The 19,345-nt window shown below is 34.5% G+C and overlaps 1 long non-coding RNA gene across 1 annotated transcript in view; it reads left to right on the forward strand.

Annotated features, from left to right (window-relative positions):
- Nucleotides 1–9,475: 9,475 nt before the first annotated feature.
- The window catches only part of LOC113222382, a 136,702-nt gene continuing 126,832 nt past the window's right edge, over nucleotides 9,476–19,345 (forward strand). Inside the window, exon 1 of the long non-coding RNA XR_003308374.1 lies at nucleotides 9,476–9,740. This is a non-coding gene — a long non-coding RNA (uncharacterized LOC113222382). The remainder of the gene's footprint in view (nucleotides 9,741–19,345) is intronic.

Raw genomic sequence — 19,345 nt, forward strand, 5'->3', positions numbered from 1 at the left:
CTGATATAAATGATGAATTGATGGGTGCTGACGAGTTGATGGGTGCAGCACACCAACATGGCACATGTATACATATGTAACAAACCTGCAGGTTATGCACATGTACCCTAGAACTTAAAGTATAATAAAAAAAAAAAAAAAAAGAAATCAGCATTTTGGGTAGGTACTCAAATTTGTTCTTTATTAAGCTTATTTTTGCTATTTTGGGACCCTTACAATTCCATATAAATTTTAGAATCAGCTTGCCAATTTCTGCAAAGAAGCAATGTGAAATTATGTTAGGGATTGTGTCCAGTGTGTATATCCTTTTAGGGTGAATCACCACATTGGAAATATTAATTCTTTCAGTAAATGAATATAAAATGTCTTTTCATTTTTCAGTAAATGAATATAAAATGTCTTTTCGTTTGTTTAGATATTTTTATTCCTGTAAACATTATTTTGTGGCTTCCAGATGATTGGTTTTTAGTTCTTTTGTTAAATTTATTCCTAAGTATTTTATTTATTTTGATTGTATTGTAAATGGAATTGCTTTCCTTAATTCTATTTCTGGAATAATGTTCATTGCAACTGTATAGACATACAATAGAATATTTTGTATTGAACTTACATCCTGCAACATTGAAAAACTCATTTATCATATCTAAGAGCTCTCTAGTCAATTTTTTATGATTTTCAGCATAACAGATCATGTCATTATAAATTAGGGGAGATATAGTTTTATTTCTTCCTTTCCATTTTACATGCCTTTTATTTCATATTTCTACAAATTTATCTTATTAGAGATGCTAGTACAATGTAACGTAGAAATAATGAAAGCAGACATCCTTGTCCTGTTCCTGAATTCAGAGAAAAACATTCAATTTTTTATCATTAGTTATGATGTTAGCCATGGGTTCTTTGTATGTGTCATTTAGCAGGATGACAATAGTCCTTTGTATTTCTACTATGTTGGCTAATTTTGTAATGAAAGAGTTTGGATATTATTAAAGGTTTTGCCTACATCCATTGAGGCACATTTGGGTTTTTTGTTATTCTACTGATAAGATGCATTACATTAATTGATTATCAGATGTTAAGCCAACTTTGCCTTCCTAAGAAGAAGTTCATTTGGCATTTAATATGCTGTTGGACTCAGTTTGTAAGCATTAAGCTAATGATTTGTGCATCTGTATTTAGGTGGGATATACATTTGAACATTTCATGTAATGTCTGATTTGTTTTGGTATATGTGTAATACAGAAGTCTTCCCTTCTCTTTTAAATTTTGGCCAATTTTGTAAAGATTTTCTATTAATTGTTTAAGTGTTTGGTAGAATTCACCAGAGATGCAATCATAAACTGGGTTTTTCTTTATGGAAAAGTTTTGAGTACTGACTCAATCTCTATCTCTTACAGGTATATTCAAATTCCATACTTCTTGAGTCAGATTCAGCAACTTGTGTTTTTCCAGGAATTTTTCAATTTTATCTACATTATCTGATTTGTTGGCATTCAATTGTTTTTACTTTTCCCATATAATCAATTTTATCTTTCTATGGTCTATAATGTGTTGCCAATTTTGATCTTTTTAGAGAACCAACAATTAGCTCTGATCTTTTTTTTTTTTTTTTTTTTTTGAGATGGAGTCTCACCTTGTTTCCCAGGCTGGAGTGCAATGGTTCACCGCAACCTCCACCTCCCAGGTTCAAGCAATTTTCCTGCCTCAGCCTTCTGAGTACCTGGGATTACAGGTGCCAACCACTATGCTTGCCAAATTTTTGTATTTTTGGTAGAGACGGGGGTTTCACCATGTTGGCCAGGCTGGTCTCAATCTCCTGACGTCAAGTTTTCTCACTACTAAGCCTCCCTACTTTTAGTGCCTCAAGGTGTAAAGTTAGATTGTTAACATGACATTTTTCTTCTTTCTTAATGTAGTTATTTAAAGTACAAAAGTTCCTCTGAGCACTACTTTGGTCACATCCCTAAAGTTTTGGTATGGTATGTTTTCATTTTAATTCTTTTCTATGTATATGTAAATTACTCTGGTTATTTCTCTTTTAATACTTTGATGATCTAAGGGTGTATTGTTTAATCTCCACAAATTTGTAAATTTTCACTGTTGTTGATAAACACACTTTGTGTGACTTCAACACTTCAAAACTTAATGGTATTTATTTTTTGGCCTAACATATGGTTCTTGCTGGAGAATTCTTCTTGTGCACTGGAGAGGAATGTGTGTGCTGCTGTTTTGGAGTTTTACTAAACTCTGCATATGTCTTTTAGGGCTAGTTGATTTATGCTGCTGTTCAAATCTTCTTTCGCTATTAATTTCTTACTGTACAACTGTCTATTTGCACCTGCAATTCTGTCAATGTGAGGGTGTCATATACTTTGGGAGTGTGCTATTTAGTTCTTGTATGATTATAGTTGTTATACCTTCATGAATTGACCACTTTATGAATGTATATTGTCCTTCTTTTCCTCACATAACAATTTTTCACTTGAATTCTGTTTTGTCTAACATTAACATAGTGACCACAGATCTGTTTTTGTTACTGCTTGAAAGGCGTGTATTTTTCTATCTTTTTCCTTTCAACTTAAATGTATCCTTGGATCTAAAGTGAGTTTCTTGTAGAGAGGATATAGTTTGGTCATTTTTAAATGTAAACCCATTTTGCCTTTGTCTGCCTTTTGATTGAAAATTTTAATTAATTTCCATTTAAGTAGTTACTAATAAGAAATAACTTATATCCACATTAGATATTGGGTCTAAGTTTGTCTTATACATTTTTTGGTTTTTATTTTTCCATTATTGACTTCTGTTTGTTTACTTGTTTTTTTGTAGTAAATTATTTTGATTTTCTTCTCATTCTTCTGCATATAATTTTTAAATCTAACAATTTTGTGGTTGGCATATAAAAGACATTTAACATCCTAAATTTATAACAATCTAGTTCAAATTGTCACTCACTGAATTTCCAGAGAATATACAAACTACGTTCCTGAAATTTCCATTCTACCCCTTTTTTATCTTGTGATTGTTATAAATTATATCTTTATACATTATGCACCCAATAACGTACATTTATTTTTATTGTATATCCATCTGTCCTTAAAATTCTGTAGAAAAAAAGTTTAAAAATTTAAAACTGAAGTTACAAGGCAAAAATACAATATTGGCTTTTATATTTGCTCATATATTTGTCTTTACTAGAAAATTTTATGTTTTCATATGAATTTGATTTATTATCTAGAGTTCTTTCATTTCAATCTGAAGGACTCTCATCAGCATTTTATGTAGGGCAAATGCAATGGTAATGAACCAGTCCAGCTTTTGTTTGTCTGGAAATGTCTTAATTTCTCTAACTTTTTGAAGGATAGTTTTACTGAACATAGAATACTTAGTCGAGCATATGTTTTTCTTTCATCACATTAAATATATCATTCCACTGTCTTCTCAGCTTCCAGATTTCTGCAGAGAGATGAGCTGATTATCTTATTTAAGATCCATTTACATGATAAGTCTCTTCTATTTTGTTCCTTTCTGTTATTGACTTTACATGTTTGATTATAATATGTCTCATGGTGTTTATTTGAGTTTATCTTATTTGGATTTTTTGAGGTTCGTAAATTCATAGATTCATGTCTTTCATCAAATTTGGCAAGTTTTTGGCTATTTCTTCAAATATTCTTTTACCCTATCTCCCTCTTCTCTTATTATGATTCTCATGATGCATATGATGGTCTGCTTGATGGCATCCTGCAAGCCTCTTAGGTTCTATTCACTTTTCTTCATTTTTTTCTATCTGCTCCTCAAACTCAATTTCAGTTGTGCTATTTTAGGTTCACTGATTCTGTTTGTTTAAATCTACTTTAAACACCGCATGTTCTCACTCATAGGTGGGAACTGAACAATGAGATCACTTGGACTCGGGAAGGGGAACATCACACACGGGGGCCTATCATGGGGAGGGGGGAGGGGGGAGGGATTGCATTGGGAGTTATACCTGATATAAATGATGAATTGATGGGTGCTGACGAGTTGATGGGTGCAGCACACCAACATGGCACAAGTATACATATGTAACAAACCTGCACGCTATGCACATGTACCCTAGAACTTAAAGTATAATAAATAATAATAATAATAATAATAAATAAATAAATAACTTTTCTTGTTTTTCTGTTTCACAATTTTTATTTGTTTTTATAGTATCTATCACATCATTGATATTCTCATTTGGGTCACACATTATTTCTATAATTTAATGTAGTTATTTTTCCATGTTTTTATTTAGCTTTTTATGCATATTTAAGAGAGTTCTTTTAAAATTTTTTTCTAGTAGATCTATGTTGGCTGCCTCAAAGATAAATTCTCTCAATTTATTATGTTCCCTTGAATGGACCAAACTTTGCTGTTCCTTTGTATGCCTTGTCTTTTCTTGTTTAAAACTGGTCACTTGAATATTATAATGTTGTATCTCTGCAAATCAGAATCCCCCCTTTCCTAGGGTTTGCTATTTTTCTGATTGTTGAAGATTGTGGCCATCATTTGATTAGTGATTTTCTGAGATTTTTTTTTTTTTTTTTGTAAGGACTATATTCCTTGATTTGTGCAGTCACTGAAGTCTCTGTTTCTTTGCTTGGGTTCAGCTAGTGTAATGATAGAACTCTCCTTGAATGTGAGGAGCTAAAAAAACAAACAAACCCCCACCACCAATCTTTGTAGACTAGCTCTGTGCCTGGGCACTTCTTTAACACTTAGCCAGGTTTCCACTTAGCCCAGGGATCAGCCCAATGTGAAAGCTTCTCTGGTGTTTTCTGCATATGTCTCTTGCCTGGGACATGCGCATAGTCTTTTAAATTACTTGTAAATGTTATTGTTTTCAAATATTTTACAAAGAAACTCTTTCTAGGTTTTGTTTTCAGGCTGTAGATGATATAGTGCATGTCTCAACTATAATCTTTGTTTCAGGAGCCTTTGTGTTCAGTTGGTGGTGTTTTAAGCATTGCCCACTGCTTTTCTGGCCTGAGTTCCAGGTTAGTAAACGCAAAGATGAACACCTTGCTTTAATCCTTAAGTTAGCCTCCAGACAAGTTAAAACAAAATAGTTTGCAAACAAAGTATTTACTGCTCCTTCTGGAACCAGGGATCAGGGTCTTAGTCTGGGCATGCGGACTTCCCTCTTCAAGACTGCTACTGTGCCACGGAAGAAGGTGGAAAGAGCAAGTAAAAATGCCACAAATCTTCCTGTCACTTTGATTTTTATCATTTTTACTTCAACATTTACTTGGTGCCTGTAAAACTTTGACTATTTCCCAGAGTTTTTACAAAGTTGGTTCTGACAGTTCCTAATTATTTTTCAGTGATTTTGTGGGCAGATAAACTTAAAGCTACTCTACCATTTTCCTGATGTGATTCTTCTACAGTAGAGGTTTTTAATAACGTTTGTCTTAAAAAATATGTAGTATGTGGATCTACAACCATCTGATCTTCGACAAACCTAACAAAAACAAGCAATGGGAAAAGGATTTCCTATTTAATAAATGGTGCTGGGAAAACTGACTAGCTATATGCAGAAAACTGAAACTGGGCCCCTTCCTTACAACTTATATGAAAACAAACTCAAGATGGCTTAAAGACTTAAACATAAAACCTAAAACCATGAAAACCCTAGAAGAAAACCTAGGCAATATCATTCAGAACATAGGCATGGGAAAAGAGTTCATAACTAAAACTCCAAAAGCAATGGCAACAGAAGTCAAAATTGACAAATGGGATATAATTAAACTAAAAAGCTTCTGCACAGGAAAAGAAACTATCATCAGAGTGAACAGGCAACCTATAGAATGGGAGAAATTTTTTGCAATCTATCCATCTAACAAAGGGCTAATATTCACAATCGACAAAGAACTTAAACAAATTTACAAGAAAAAAACAAACAACCCCATCAAAAAGTAGGCAAAGGATATGAACAGGCACTTCTCAAAAGAAGGCATTTATGCAGCCAACAAACATATGAAAGAAAAGCTCATTGTAACTAGTCATTAGAGAAATGCAAATCAAAACCACAATGAGATACCATCTCACGCCAGTTAGAATGGTGATCATTAAAAAGTCAGGAAATAACAGATGCTGGAGAGCATGTGGAGAAATAGACACACTTTTACACTGTTAGTGGGAGTGTAAATTAGTTCAACCAGTGTGGAAGACAGTGTGAGGATTTCTCAAGAATCTAGAACCAGAAATACCATTCGACCCAGCAATCCCATTACTGGGTATATAACCAAAGGATTATAAATCATTCTACTATAAAGACACAAGCATACATATATTTATTGCAGCACTATTTACCATAGCAAAGACTTGGAACCAACCCAAATGCTCATCAATGATAGACTGGATAAATAAAATGTGGCACATATACACCACAAAATACTATGCAGCCATAAAAGGATTAGTTCGTGTCCTTTGCAGGAACACTGATGAAGCTGGAAGCCATCATTCCCAGCAAACTAACACGGGAACAGAAAACCAAACACCGCATGTTCTCACTCGTAAGTGGGAGTTGAACAATGAGAACACATGGACACGGGGAAGGGAACATCACACACCAGGGCCTGCCAGGGGGTGGGGGCAAATGGGAGGGAGAGCATTAGGACAAATACCTAATGCATGTGGGGCTTAAAACCTAGATGAGAGGTTGATAGATTCAGCAAACCACCATGGCACATATATACCTATGTAACAAACCTGCACATTCTACACACGTATCCCATAACTTAGAGTAAAATTTTTAAAAAATTAAATCTACAAAACTATTACAATCCCAATTCTTTTGTTAGATCTAGCTAAAAAATGTAGTATGTGGATACATTACTTTTTTCTGGTTTTAATTTTTATCTGATTACTAGCTTAGTGAATCTTTCATATGCCTTTCAAAAAGGGGATAATTATCTTTCGTCGACCATCTGGTTATCAGTCACACATGGATAGCTATCTAAGTATAATAGGCAAACATTCTGCTTTAGGACAACCAGTACCTACTTATTGTAGAAATGATTACACCACCAGGAAATCAGGTCAATCAAGTCCTTAGTTAACACCTACTACATGCCTTAGTGACTGCCTTGGGGTCTTTCTTTGCAGAAACCATTATAGATTTAAACAAACTTGGGATTGTTTTACAAATTGTTAAATATAACAGTGGTAACTTTTTCATTATGTTAATATTAGATGTGTTTCTCACTGAAAATTTTGATGGCTAAGGTTTTGCAAATTAATCTTGTATATAAAACAACATGAGGTAGAGAATAATTTAGTAATTCTAGGGTATTTTAGGTGATTAGTCATTTTTATCACTTTTGGAACAAAACTCATGAAAATCATTTCTAAAATGACTAATTTGTAGTTTATGAATTTGGGCTGAATTGGTTTGAGCAGAATCTTGTAAAGTTTTAAATAAATATCATCTAAACCCATTCATCTAGAAAGCCAAATCAATTGTGTAAACTTGCCTGTACTCTGTACAGGTCAGAATACAGATTAATTAGACTGCTATAAAAATACTCAAAAAAATATGTGACAGTCTGAGGATAATTCATCTATGATTGGTGTGATAATTCCATGGTAACAGAGACCTAAAATCCTTTTATGTTGTTGCTCTAATGTCTAATTTAAGTACTGAACCCTGTCATTGTAGTGTAAATGTAGCCATAGAGTGTGTAAATGTAACATATATCAATGAGTGTGTTTGTGTTCCAATAAAACTTTATTTTTGAAAATTGAAATTTAAACTTTATATAATTTGTACATGTCATGAAATATTTGTTTCTTAATTTTTTTAACCACTTATATATGTAAAAATAATTATTTGCTCTCTGATCAAACAAAAACAGATAGTAGACAAGCTTTGGCCCTTGAGTTGTAGTTCACTGGCCCCAGCTCCAACTCTAGTAGCTCAGGTTATCATTTCCCTATCTTAGTCAGGTTGGATTACACGTTATGATGTAAGCATACTTGTTCTAGATTTCGGAGGGGCTTACCCTTGTTTTCCAAGGACATTACAATCTTATCAGCTTCACAACACCATCGTTGGACAAGATTTTCTTATCTGAAATACCTTGATGAAGTCTCTAGCAGTGGTCATGTATTTTATTTACTTCAGACTGAGACAGTAGTTCTGTGTGGGTTTACCTTTTAATTCTCCAATACTTTTTGTCTCTTATTACTAGTTTCAATCAATATTTATGTAGTACTTATGTGCCAGTCATTGTTGTAAGTTTATTTAATATGTTACTTTCTCACAACAAACCTATGAAATTAGTACTATTATCTCTATTTTACCTATGGGGAAACTGAGGCACAGAAGGCTTAAATAACTTGAGCTAATAACGCAGATAATAGATAGCAGAGCTAGGATCCAAATCTAGGCTGCGTGGATCCAGAGTCAGAGTCCACTTTGCCTTTCTAAACAACCTTGGTGTGTTGTTTTCTTAAATAAGAAATGTAGGAATGTTTCTCTCCAAACCCTGAAATATTTATGTCAGCCATACAGGACACCTCCTTCTTGTACAGCTAAATTAGTATCACCAGTGTTCTTGGAGACCTAGGATTCCTGATTGAGGGATTCTTATGCTGCAATGTCTGTGTCCCATATTGTATTTATTTATGAAACAGATCTTCTCATTGCCAGACATTGTTTTAAATGCCTTATACACATTGACTTGCTTAATTTAATCTTTACAACAAGCAATTAACAGATGAAAAAGGTCGCATAACTTTGTAAAGGGCAGAGACAGATTCCAACCAAGTTAACGTCTTCGATTGCTATTCTTAATCTTTCTGCGGGGTCTGAGTCTCTTTATTTCTTATCGGCATGGGTTTCTCTGTTTCTTGCTTCAGGGACTTTATGATTGGTCACAAGAAATTCTTGAGCTTGGTTGGTTTTGACATGGCTGCAACATGCTCTGTCTTTCTGACAGGAACGCACAGCAGAGTATCAGGTTTTCCTAAGCCCTGTGACAATCATAGAGCACATACGGCATAGATTTTGTTTTAAAAAATCTCTTTTGGTGTGTGTATTCTTGTTTAAAGTCTGAATTGATATTTGCACACTGCTATAACCTCTCTCATGAAGCATTACCTATTTTCAAAGCTACATCAGGTGCTGTTGTAATCATATGGTTTTGTTGTATACATAATCTCTCTTTAATTATTCATCATTATTTATTTTCCTTTTGTTAGTTTAATTATAAAAACAACGCATACTCATTTTAAGAATCCTAATAATACAGATCTGTGTGTTGTTGGTGGTGAAAAGTCTTCAGTTTTTTTCATCCCTTTTCTTTATAATTTCCAGCATAATGTCATAGAAATAGATGAAACTCTCAGCGGGCTTATTCTGCATTCACTGACCATGGTGGTTTGAGGGTTAACTTTAAGAAGCACGCTCTCCTTTTCAGCTGACTGCTACATCCGGGAGAAAAGCGCTATTGCCTGGGAAACTAAGTCACGTGAGAACATGAGGCCTCTAGGTGCGGGAACCTGACCTGAGCTGGGGCCTGTGCTTCCAGTGGGTGATGGGGGGGCCTGGTGTGCTGGCATCAGGTAAGCGGACTGCCTCGGCAAAGGCTTAAGGACAAGAGACCGGCAGCCTGAACTGGCTGGGGCATCCGGAAGGCTTAGATCTTGTGGCCAAGAGTTCAGACCGCGGTGAAGTGGAGAGTGACATGAAGTTGAATGGTGCTGACTGCGTGGTAAGTTGTATTTGAACACCTGGCAGGAGGCAAGAAGTGAGGATGAGCTAGGACTCATCCTCCCTTTATTGTATAATTTGCCTTTTTCCAGAGGGAAGGAAGCCAGACCAGCTAGTAGGACGCCAGGGGTGCAGGAGTGGGAGTGCGGGCATGAGAATAGGTGTCTGGAGCAGGACAGAGGGGGAGGGGGACCCTGAGGCGCAAATTCCGTTTCCTTACATGGCTTTTTCTTGTTTTTCTCCTTCTCTCTCACCCTCTATGTCCCCATTATTCTTGTTCTTTCTTTTCCTGGTTACGCATTTTTATTCCTCCAGAGCCTTAATTCGAATGTAAACATGTTGGCTCCTGATCCAGTTCTCTGTTAACTTTCCTGGTATTTGTGATTTCGTGTTTGGTAGCATAATAGGACGACTATAGTTAACAATAATTTATTATATATTTCAAAATAACTACAAACCGGAATTGAGATGATTCTAACACAAAGAAATGATAAATGCTTGAGGTGATGGATATACCAACTACTCTGATTTGATTATTACACATTGTATGTTATAATCAAAATATCACATGTACCCCATAAATATGTACAACTATTATATATCCATAATAATTAAAACTTCAAAAACGTTAACCAAATGGCAAAAAATCAGAAGAAGTTTTCCAAGTATGGTGAGTAAACGTTTAAAAAGTGACAGCTTCACTAATAAATGCACATGAAAAAACGGAATCGCAGATTATGATTGACAAGGGAATAAAACGATTGTTTATGCCCTGTGTTGTGCAGAGTTTAGGGACACTGGCACTCAATTACAGTATTGTTAAGTGTGTAAATTAGTATAATCATTTATTGTTGGGCTATTTGGCATATGTAACAAACTTGAAAACTTCTTAGTCTTTGACCTAGAAATTCTACCCCTAGGAAATTTTTTTCAACACAGTTACTACTGAAAATACACACAGGCATGCACATACATATATAATGTGTTAATTGCAGCATTATTTGTAATAACACACTTTGGAAATAATCTAAGTGCCCATCAATAGTGAACTGGTAAAATAAATTGTGGTATAACAATATGATTGGATAGAATACAGCCCTTTTAAATGGCACTGATTTGGTGCCTGCGAAATAAGTTACAAACTAGGTTTTCTAGTAGTAGTCATAATATTATCAAATGTTTCTTTACAATATATGTGAATACATACTTCTATGTGAACAGAAAAAATACTGTAAGAAATTATGAACAAAACAACTAGCAATGAAAATCTCTGGGTAGTGGAATTGTAGCATTTGTTGTTCTTCCCCTCTTCTGCTTTCCTTCTCAACGTCCTTCCCCAACTTTCTCTCTTTCTTTTTTTCTTAAAGATCCCATGTACATTTATTTCAACATTAATTTTTATACTCCAAATACCATTTACTTTCTTTTTTAAGGTATTACATATTAAGCAATACACAAGATTGTAAAGAAAAATTCAACCAATACCAATGTAGCCTTAGCTCAGTTTAACAAGTAAAAATTTGATCAATACAGCTGAGATCTTCTGTGTAACCTTCCTTAATTCCATTACTCCAATCATGAATTTGGTGTTTATTTTTTCTATGAATAATTTTTTAATTTTTTACCACATGTACATTTATATCTCAGAAATATATAGTATCATTTTACTTCCTTTAAAGTCTAATATAAATGGTATAATGCATATATTCTTCTAAACTTGTTTTTAGTCAAAATATGGTTGTGAGCTTTATGTTGATAACTTTTATTAACAGTTAATTTATTTTCCCTACTGTATTGTTTCTAGTGTATACTTCTACCACAATTTATTTTTCCATTTTATGAATGACCACTTTGGTTATTTCAGTTTTTAGTACATGTATTTATGTTAATGGACATTGTAATGCATTTCCTTGCTCTATGAATTATTTGATGGATTACTTTGGAAAAGTTATTTCACTTTTTTTTGAGACAACGTCTCACTCTGTCACCCGGGCTGAAGTGCAGTGGCACAATCTCTGCTCACTTCAACCTCTGCCTCCCGGACTCAAGCAGTCCTCTCACCTCAGCCTCCTGAGTAGCTGGGACTACAGGCACCTGTCACCATGCCTGACTAATTTTTGTATGTTTTTGTAGAGACGGGGTTTCACCATGTTGCCAAGGCTGGTCCCAAAATTCTGAGCTCAAGTGATACACCTACCTCGGCCTCCTAAAGTGCTGTGTGACAGGTGTGAGCCACCATGCCAGACCTAGCAATACTTCTATTTTATCGGTTGTAAAATGGGAATAATGGCTACCTAATTCTCAGGATATTGTGAGGCATGAATGAAGAAGCTGTGTAAAGAGTTTGAAATAAATTAACTTTCAACAATTGCACTCATTTCCCATCTTCCTGTCATAAAAGAGATGACTTTGACCTAAACTGAAAAGCATAACTAGCATACATATTTTTAATTTTTTAATTTTATGTATACATAATAGTTGTATGTGTTTATGAGGTAAATGTGATATTTTGATACAAGCATGAATTGAATAATGATCAAATCTGGGTAACTGGGATACCCATCACCTCAATCAACTATTATTTCTTTGTATTAGGAGCATTCCAATCTATTCTTCTGCTTATTTTGAAATGTACAATAAATTGTTGTTAACTATAGTGGCCCAATTGCACTACTGAACACTAGACTAGATCTTCCTTCTATCTAACTGTATTTTTGTTCCTGTTAACCACCTGTCTTTATTCCCCCTACCCAACTAAAATTCCCAGCCTCTGGTAACCACCATTCTATTCATTACCTCCATAAGGTGAATATTTTATTTTCCATATATGAGTGAGAACATGTGACATTTGTCTCTGTTTGCCTGGCTTATTTCACTTAGCATAATTTCCTCCAGTTCCAGATATGCTATTGTAAATGACAGGATTCTATTATTTTTTGTGGTTCAATAATATTTCATTGTGTATATATGCCATATTTTCTATATCCATTCATCCACTGATGAGCACCTAGGTTGATTACATATCTTTAGTATTATAAATAGTGCTGCAATAAACCTGGGAGTACAACTATCTGTTCTATAGCTAGCATAGAGATCTTTTTGAAAAAGTACAGGCAAGAAATAGCCTGTACCCAATGATGTTATTTATGGGCTTTATTGTTTTGTGCAGTGAGTTGCGGTATTAGAAGAAGCTTATCTAGTTTACTACATATATTGTTTAGTTTTCTGAGCCCTTACTTTACCTTCCATGTTAGCATCAGAGAAGATATATTTCCAAAATTACAAGATACCACAGAACTAAGATAATAAAGGAAATATTGTGTACAATCTTTTAGGGGGTGTTAGGTGATCTGATTCCCATTACTATCCCATAGCATCTTGGGTAAATTATTTCACCTCTGATCAATGATTGGTATCATTATAGTTGCTAAGGTTCTGTTTTGTTGATGTCTTAGTTTGTTTGGGCTGCTATAATTAAATACCACAAACTGAATGACTTATAAGGAACAGAAATTTATTTTTCACAGTTCTGGAGGTTGGGAAGTCCAAGATCAAGGTAGTGGCAGATTTGATGTCAGATAGAGGAAGTTCTAATTAGCTCTCAGAATCAAAAGAGTGAATACCCAAGCAGGAATAGGGCCCTTCTTTGTTTAAGGATGTTAGCAACAATAATTTTCTGTATTTTCTTTCTAAAGTGCTGCTATTAACATGATTTCTGTCTTTGTGTCTCCAAGTTTTAAATTTCCAGTGAAGAGATTCTGATTGCCTAGCTTGAGTCACAGGTGGCTGTGAAGGCAGGTTAAATAACGTAGACATAACCATTAGGTACTCCTTATGAGTCAGGAAGCCATCCTAATTGTTGTCTAGCAACATCTACTGTTCTACTCACCATTTTTTGAGATGAATATATGTCAATTTTATTACTAGATGAAATATAATAATAAATTATTTCAGAAGTAGCGTATATGTGGTGGCACACATACGAAATGTTTTTCTTCATTTTTTCCTCATCTTAAAAATATATCTTTAAGGTACATAATAAACTATTTAAAAAATTTTTAGGTTGCCAGTCACAAGGTGCCTTTTAGTAAGGTACACAATACCTTTTATGAAATATTTTTGCCAAAAAAGTTCACTCAAATCTGATCAAGCCTCTAAATTTAATAATTTATGGGAAATGCAAGGCACAGAATTACATGACAAATGACATCATTGAATGCAGTCAGAAAAATCCAGCCTGTGGGAAACTCTACAATGCAGACATGGGTTTTTAAAACAAATACATTTAAATAAAAAAAGACAGACAGGGATTGGAGTAGTCCAGAACACCTACAGATTAAAAAAGAATTAAGAAACATATCAACCACTTGCAATGTATAGAGCTTATCTGGATCCTGATTTAAGCAAGCATATTGTTAAAGGCAGATAAAACATTGCTGGTACCAATGCAAGCTAGTATAATGCTTTTGAAAGCATTGCTTCTAGGTCCTCTCAGAGAACAAAACTAGGAAATATATGCATGTATACACCCACGCAAATAACCACATCTACATTTATTTTTATATGTATCCTATCTATACCTAACAAATGATACGGCTTTATCGTTTGGCTTACCAATCCCATTTCTAGCAGTTTTCCCTGTAGATACACTTTCAACAATACAATACAAAAGTGAATATGCACAGTGAATATGCAACATTATTTATATTTGCAAAATGTTGAAAACAACATAAATACCCATATACACTGTGACACATTCATACAGTGTGGCAGCATGAAACTGTAAAAAATAAAATGGAAGATCATTATGAGCTAATACAGCGTGATTTCTGGAACATATCATAAATTAAAAGTGTTAAAGGCAAAAGAATATCTGTAATATGTTACCCTTCATGTGATGAAGGAGGTGTAAAATATACACATATATCTGCTTAATTATGCAAAAGAAATACAGGAAGCCAGAGACTTAATGAGAGGCTACCAGTAGTTAGTGTGTATGGGATGCAAAGAATGAGAGAATGAGAAGGGGATGGTAGAAATGAGGGGGGAGCAACAGTTCTGTGAATATACTTTTTTGTGTAGCCGTAACACTTAAAGCCATGAGACTGCTTCACATACCCTCCAAAAATAAACAAATAATTAAAATTAACCATGATTTTGCAAGAAACAAAAGTTCAATGCAATTCACTACAAGTGAACCTAGCTATATTACAAATGAGTAATATAACCACACTGAAGGGAGTGGGGAAGAAAAAAGTAAGCTAACATAAGTAACTATGGAAAGTACTATTAAAAATGCATACTGTAAGGCTAAAGACAAAAATAAATGTACACAGCAGTTGTACTCTAGTGAAGAAAGTTGTTTTTTACAATGGTGTGTGTTAACAATTTTATAATTACTTAATGGGTATATTAGGACTAAACAAATGTTGTGAGTAATAAGAGGTTTCGTAAAAGGAGTTACAAACAAGGGAAAGGGAGAAGGCTGAAATGAACTATGTGAATTAGAATCAGAGATATCAGTATAAATGTGTGTATACATGCATATATTGTATATATGTATATATAAATATAAATGTAAGAACATTATCAATATGTAAATATGTATATATTAGTATACATACGTGCACACATAAGGATAGATATAGAAATAAATGTAGATGTAGATATTTGTGTGGGTGTATACATACATATATTTCCTAGCTTTGTTAACTGAGAGGACCTAGAAACAATGACAAAACATTAGCTGTGATCATACTTAATGCCTGGATTGTGGTTTCTAAATTTTTTTTACAATAAAAATAATTAGGGCTTTTTGGAGTCACAGTTGACTTCAAGCCTGGGGTAGGGAACAAAACAAGAGTAGCCAGAAACATCTTATGTTGCCAAAACGTGAGGAAGGATCAATAAATGATGGGGGCATATTGAAAAGACACGGACAAAGCTTGAAGGAGCTCCCAGTCAACAAATCTGTGATAATCTGAACAAAAGAGTAAATAGTAATAGTCTTGGATTATAATATAATACAATAGATACCCATAAATCTATAGTCATATAAATAAATAAATGAATATTAAAGTTAAGATTTGGGAAACAGCTCTTCTTGCAGATGAATTTCAATTAAAATGTACAAAAGTGGCCGGGTGTGGTGGCTCACGCCTGTAATCCCAGCACTTTGGGAGGCCGAGGTGGGTGGATCACGAGGTCAGGAGATCGAGACCATCCTGGCTAACACGGTGAAACCCCGTCTCTAATAAAAATGCAAAACATTAGCCGGGTGTGGCGGCAGGCACCTGTAGTCCTAGCTACTTGGGAGGCTGAGGCAGGAGAATGGCATGAACCTGGGAGGCAGAGCTTGCAGTGAGCCAAGATCGCGCCACTGCACTCCAGCCTGAGTGACAGAGCGAGACTCTGTCTCAAAAAAAAAAAAAAAAAAGAAAGAAAGAAAAGTACAAAAGTGATGGAAATAGCTACCATTAAGCACAAACCACAGCAACATTTTTTACAGACAAGAATCATCAATGGATGCTAAAATTAGTGTGTGGAAAGATGAGACATAGGATATCTGTGTAGTCTCAGACTGTCTCCCCACAAGATGCATATTAATTGCAAGGAAAATATAGTAACTTTACAATGGAGAAACCTGGCAGAAACCACTTTAAACCAAATTATTAAAGTCATCGTCACCAGTCACCAATAAAAGACATGTGAACCTTGTGCACCTTCTGATACTATGCACTGAGAAGGAAATAACATCACCTCCATGGTGTCCTTGCCAAAATTAACTCATGAGGCAACACCACTGTTTATTTATTTTTACAAAGACATTGTGAAAATAACTACTTGGCATACCATACTACTTTAGAGTATCAAGGTCATGAAAGATATAGAAAGACTGAGGGGCTGTCATTGACTGGAGGAGACTAAGGAGATATGACAACTGAAAGCAATATGGGATCCCGGTTTGCAATTGAACCATGGAAAGAAAATCAGTGGGAAAACTGCTGAAATTCTGATAAGATCTGTCGATCAGTTAATAGTACTGTTTCGATGTTAATTTCCTGATTTAAGTAGTAGTTTAAATTATGATCCTACAGGTAATATTAGGAAAAGCAGAAAAGAGTATTCAAGAAAGTTCTGTACTTTTTTTACAAATATTTTGTAATTTTCACCTAAGACAAATTTTCTCAATATTGAAAGATTTAAAAATGAGACAATTGGGAATATCTGAACACTGGATATATTATGATATTAAATAATTATTAATTTTTACCTGAGGTAATAGGATCATGGTTTTTAAAATCATTGTCTTTAGAGATTAATTCAGAAATATTTACATATGGTGTAATATGAAGCATGGAATTTGCTTAGAAATAATAAGTGTTGGCTAATGGGTCCAGGAATAGATGAATTAATAATTGTTGAAGCTCAGTAATGGGTATATGGGGGAGTTCATGAATATTATTCTCTCTAGTTTTGTATGAGTTCAAGACTTCCTACAATATGTTAAAAAAACAATTCAGCATAGAAAACTGGAAAATTGCAGAAGAATAAAACTAAAAACCATCTGTAAATCATCTAGGTATTTATAATCAGTGTTACATTTTGATGTGTGTGGTGTATGCATGGGGGATTGGTACTCAACATTTGTTCTACCTTCTTACTATAACTTCATGCACTTCAGGAAAAGGAGTTAAAAGTACAAACTCAAGTCAGATTCCCTGGGTGAGTGTCCCATTATTGTCATTTACTAAATGTCTGATGTTGAATAGAGCACTTAAGTTCTCTGAATCTCAGTTTCCTCATTTATGAAATGAGAGCAATACTGTATGCTGCCACAACCAGTAACTAGAGGCTGAATATCCCTTATCTGAAATGCTTGGGACAAGAAGTGTTTGGGTTTTAGATTTTTTTTCCGAATTTTGGAATATTTGCATTATACTTACCAATTCAGCACCCCAATCCAAAAATCTCAAAAGATGTGAATCTTAGAATTGAGGAAATATGGCAGTGCCAACCTCACAGGCTTTTTTGTGACAAGTAAATAAGTTTATAAATGCAAAGTGCCAGACATGGGCATTCAGTAAATATTAGTTACCATTATCATCCTCATTACCATCATTGTCATCATAAATATGCTACTTAATAGTGCTCGTGAAGGCATCTCTGCATATTTGTCCCTTTCAAGCAAGGAAACCAAATTATCTGGACCTCATTGAGGATTTAATAGTCATTACTTCTAGGAGATAGATTTTTTTTTTTATTATACTTTAAGTTCTAGGGTACATGTGCACAACGTGCAGGTTTGTTACATAGGTATACATGTGCCATGTTGGTGTGCTGCACCCATTATCTCGTCATTTACATTAGGTATATCTCCTTATGCTATCCCTCCCCCTCCCCCCTCCCCACAATATGCCCCAGTGTGTGATGTTCCCCTTCCTGTGTCCAGGTGATCTCATTGTTCAATTCTCACCTATGAGTGAGAATATGCAGTGTTTGGTTTTCTGTTCGTGCGATAGTTTGCTGAGAATGATGGTTTCCAGCTGCATCCATGTCCCTACAAAGGACATGAACTCATCATTTTTTAGGGATATTTTTATAATATTCTACATTGATAATATATAAGAATGTTCATTGTAGCATGGTTGGTAGAAGCTAAAATGTTTGACATAGCCTAAGTGCCCATCAATCGGAAATGGTCAAATACATTGTTGAGGTATTCCCACTGCAATACTATACAATGTTGCAAGAGAATGAGGGAGGAATAGTAGTAGTGTAATGACATGGAAAGATGTCTGCTATATCGACTAGTAAAGAAAGCAAATCATAGAACCAAATGATAGCACTCAAGTAGGAAAAAGCTTATTTATTTGTGTGTATTTGCAGACAGATAGATAAATATGTTCCAAACGTTTAAAAGTGATTGCCTTTGAGGGATAGGATTCATATCAGAGGAAGTTGAAATGAGGCTTTCACATTTTCCCCTTGTATATCTAGGTATGATTTGATTTTTATAATATGTATTATTTTGTATTTAAAATACAATTTTTCAAAGTTGGACAAGACATTTTTTAAGAGTATGTAAATGTACTCACTAAATTTCCTTCTAAGTAAGATTTGTTCTTTTAGCGTCTTACTATAGGCATGTACCATGAAACTTAACAATGAAAGAATAAAGTGTAAAACTGTGTTTTTGTCCAGGCTACCTTTACAAATTGTGAAGTCCTTGTAGCCAGCACATTCTTGTCAGTCTTCATAGCTATTAGGCCTGTTCATAATGGTCCAAGCATACTATTAACATAGCAACATATTGCTATCATAATAACCTTTTAAATCCATTTGTCTCAAAGTAAGATTTGATAAAGGATGTCATAAAAATTAGAGTCTTCTCCTGCCTCAGCCTCCGGAGTAGCTGGGACCTGGGACTACAGGCGCCCGCCACCTCGCCCAGCTAGTTTTTTTTTTTTTTTTTTTGTATGTTTAGTAGAGACGGGGTTTCACCATGTTAGCCAGGATGGTCTTGATCGAGACTCCGTCTCAAAAAAAAAAAAAAAAAATTAGAATCTTTCACATTAAAGTGGAAAAACAAAATTCATTTCCAGT

Source organism: Piliocolobus tephrosceles, chromosome 12 (genome assembly GCF_002776525.5).
Source record: "Piliocolobus tephrosceles isolate RC106 chromosome 12, ASM277652v3, whole genome shotgun sequence".
NCBI lineage: Eukaryota > Metazoa > Chordata > Mammalia > Primates > Cercopithecidae > Piliocolobus > Piliocolobus tephrosceles.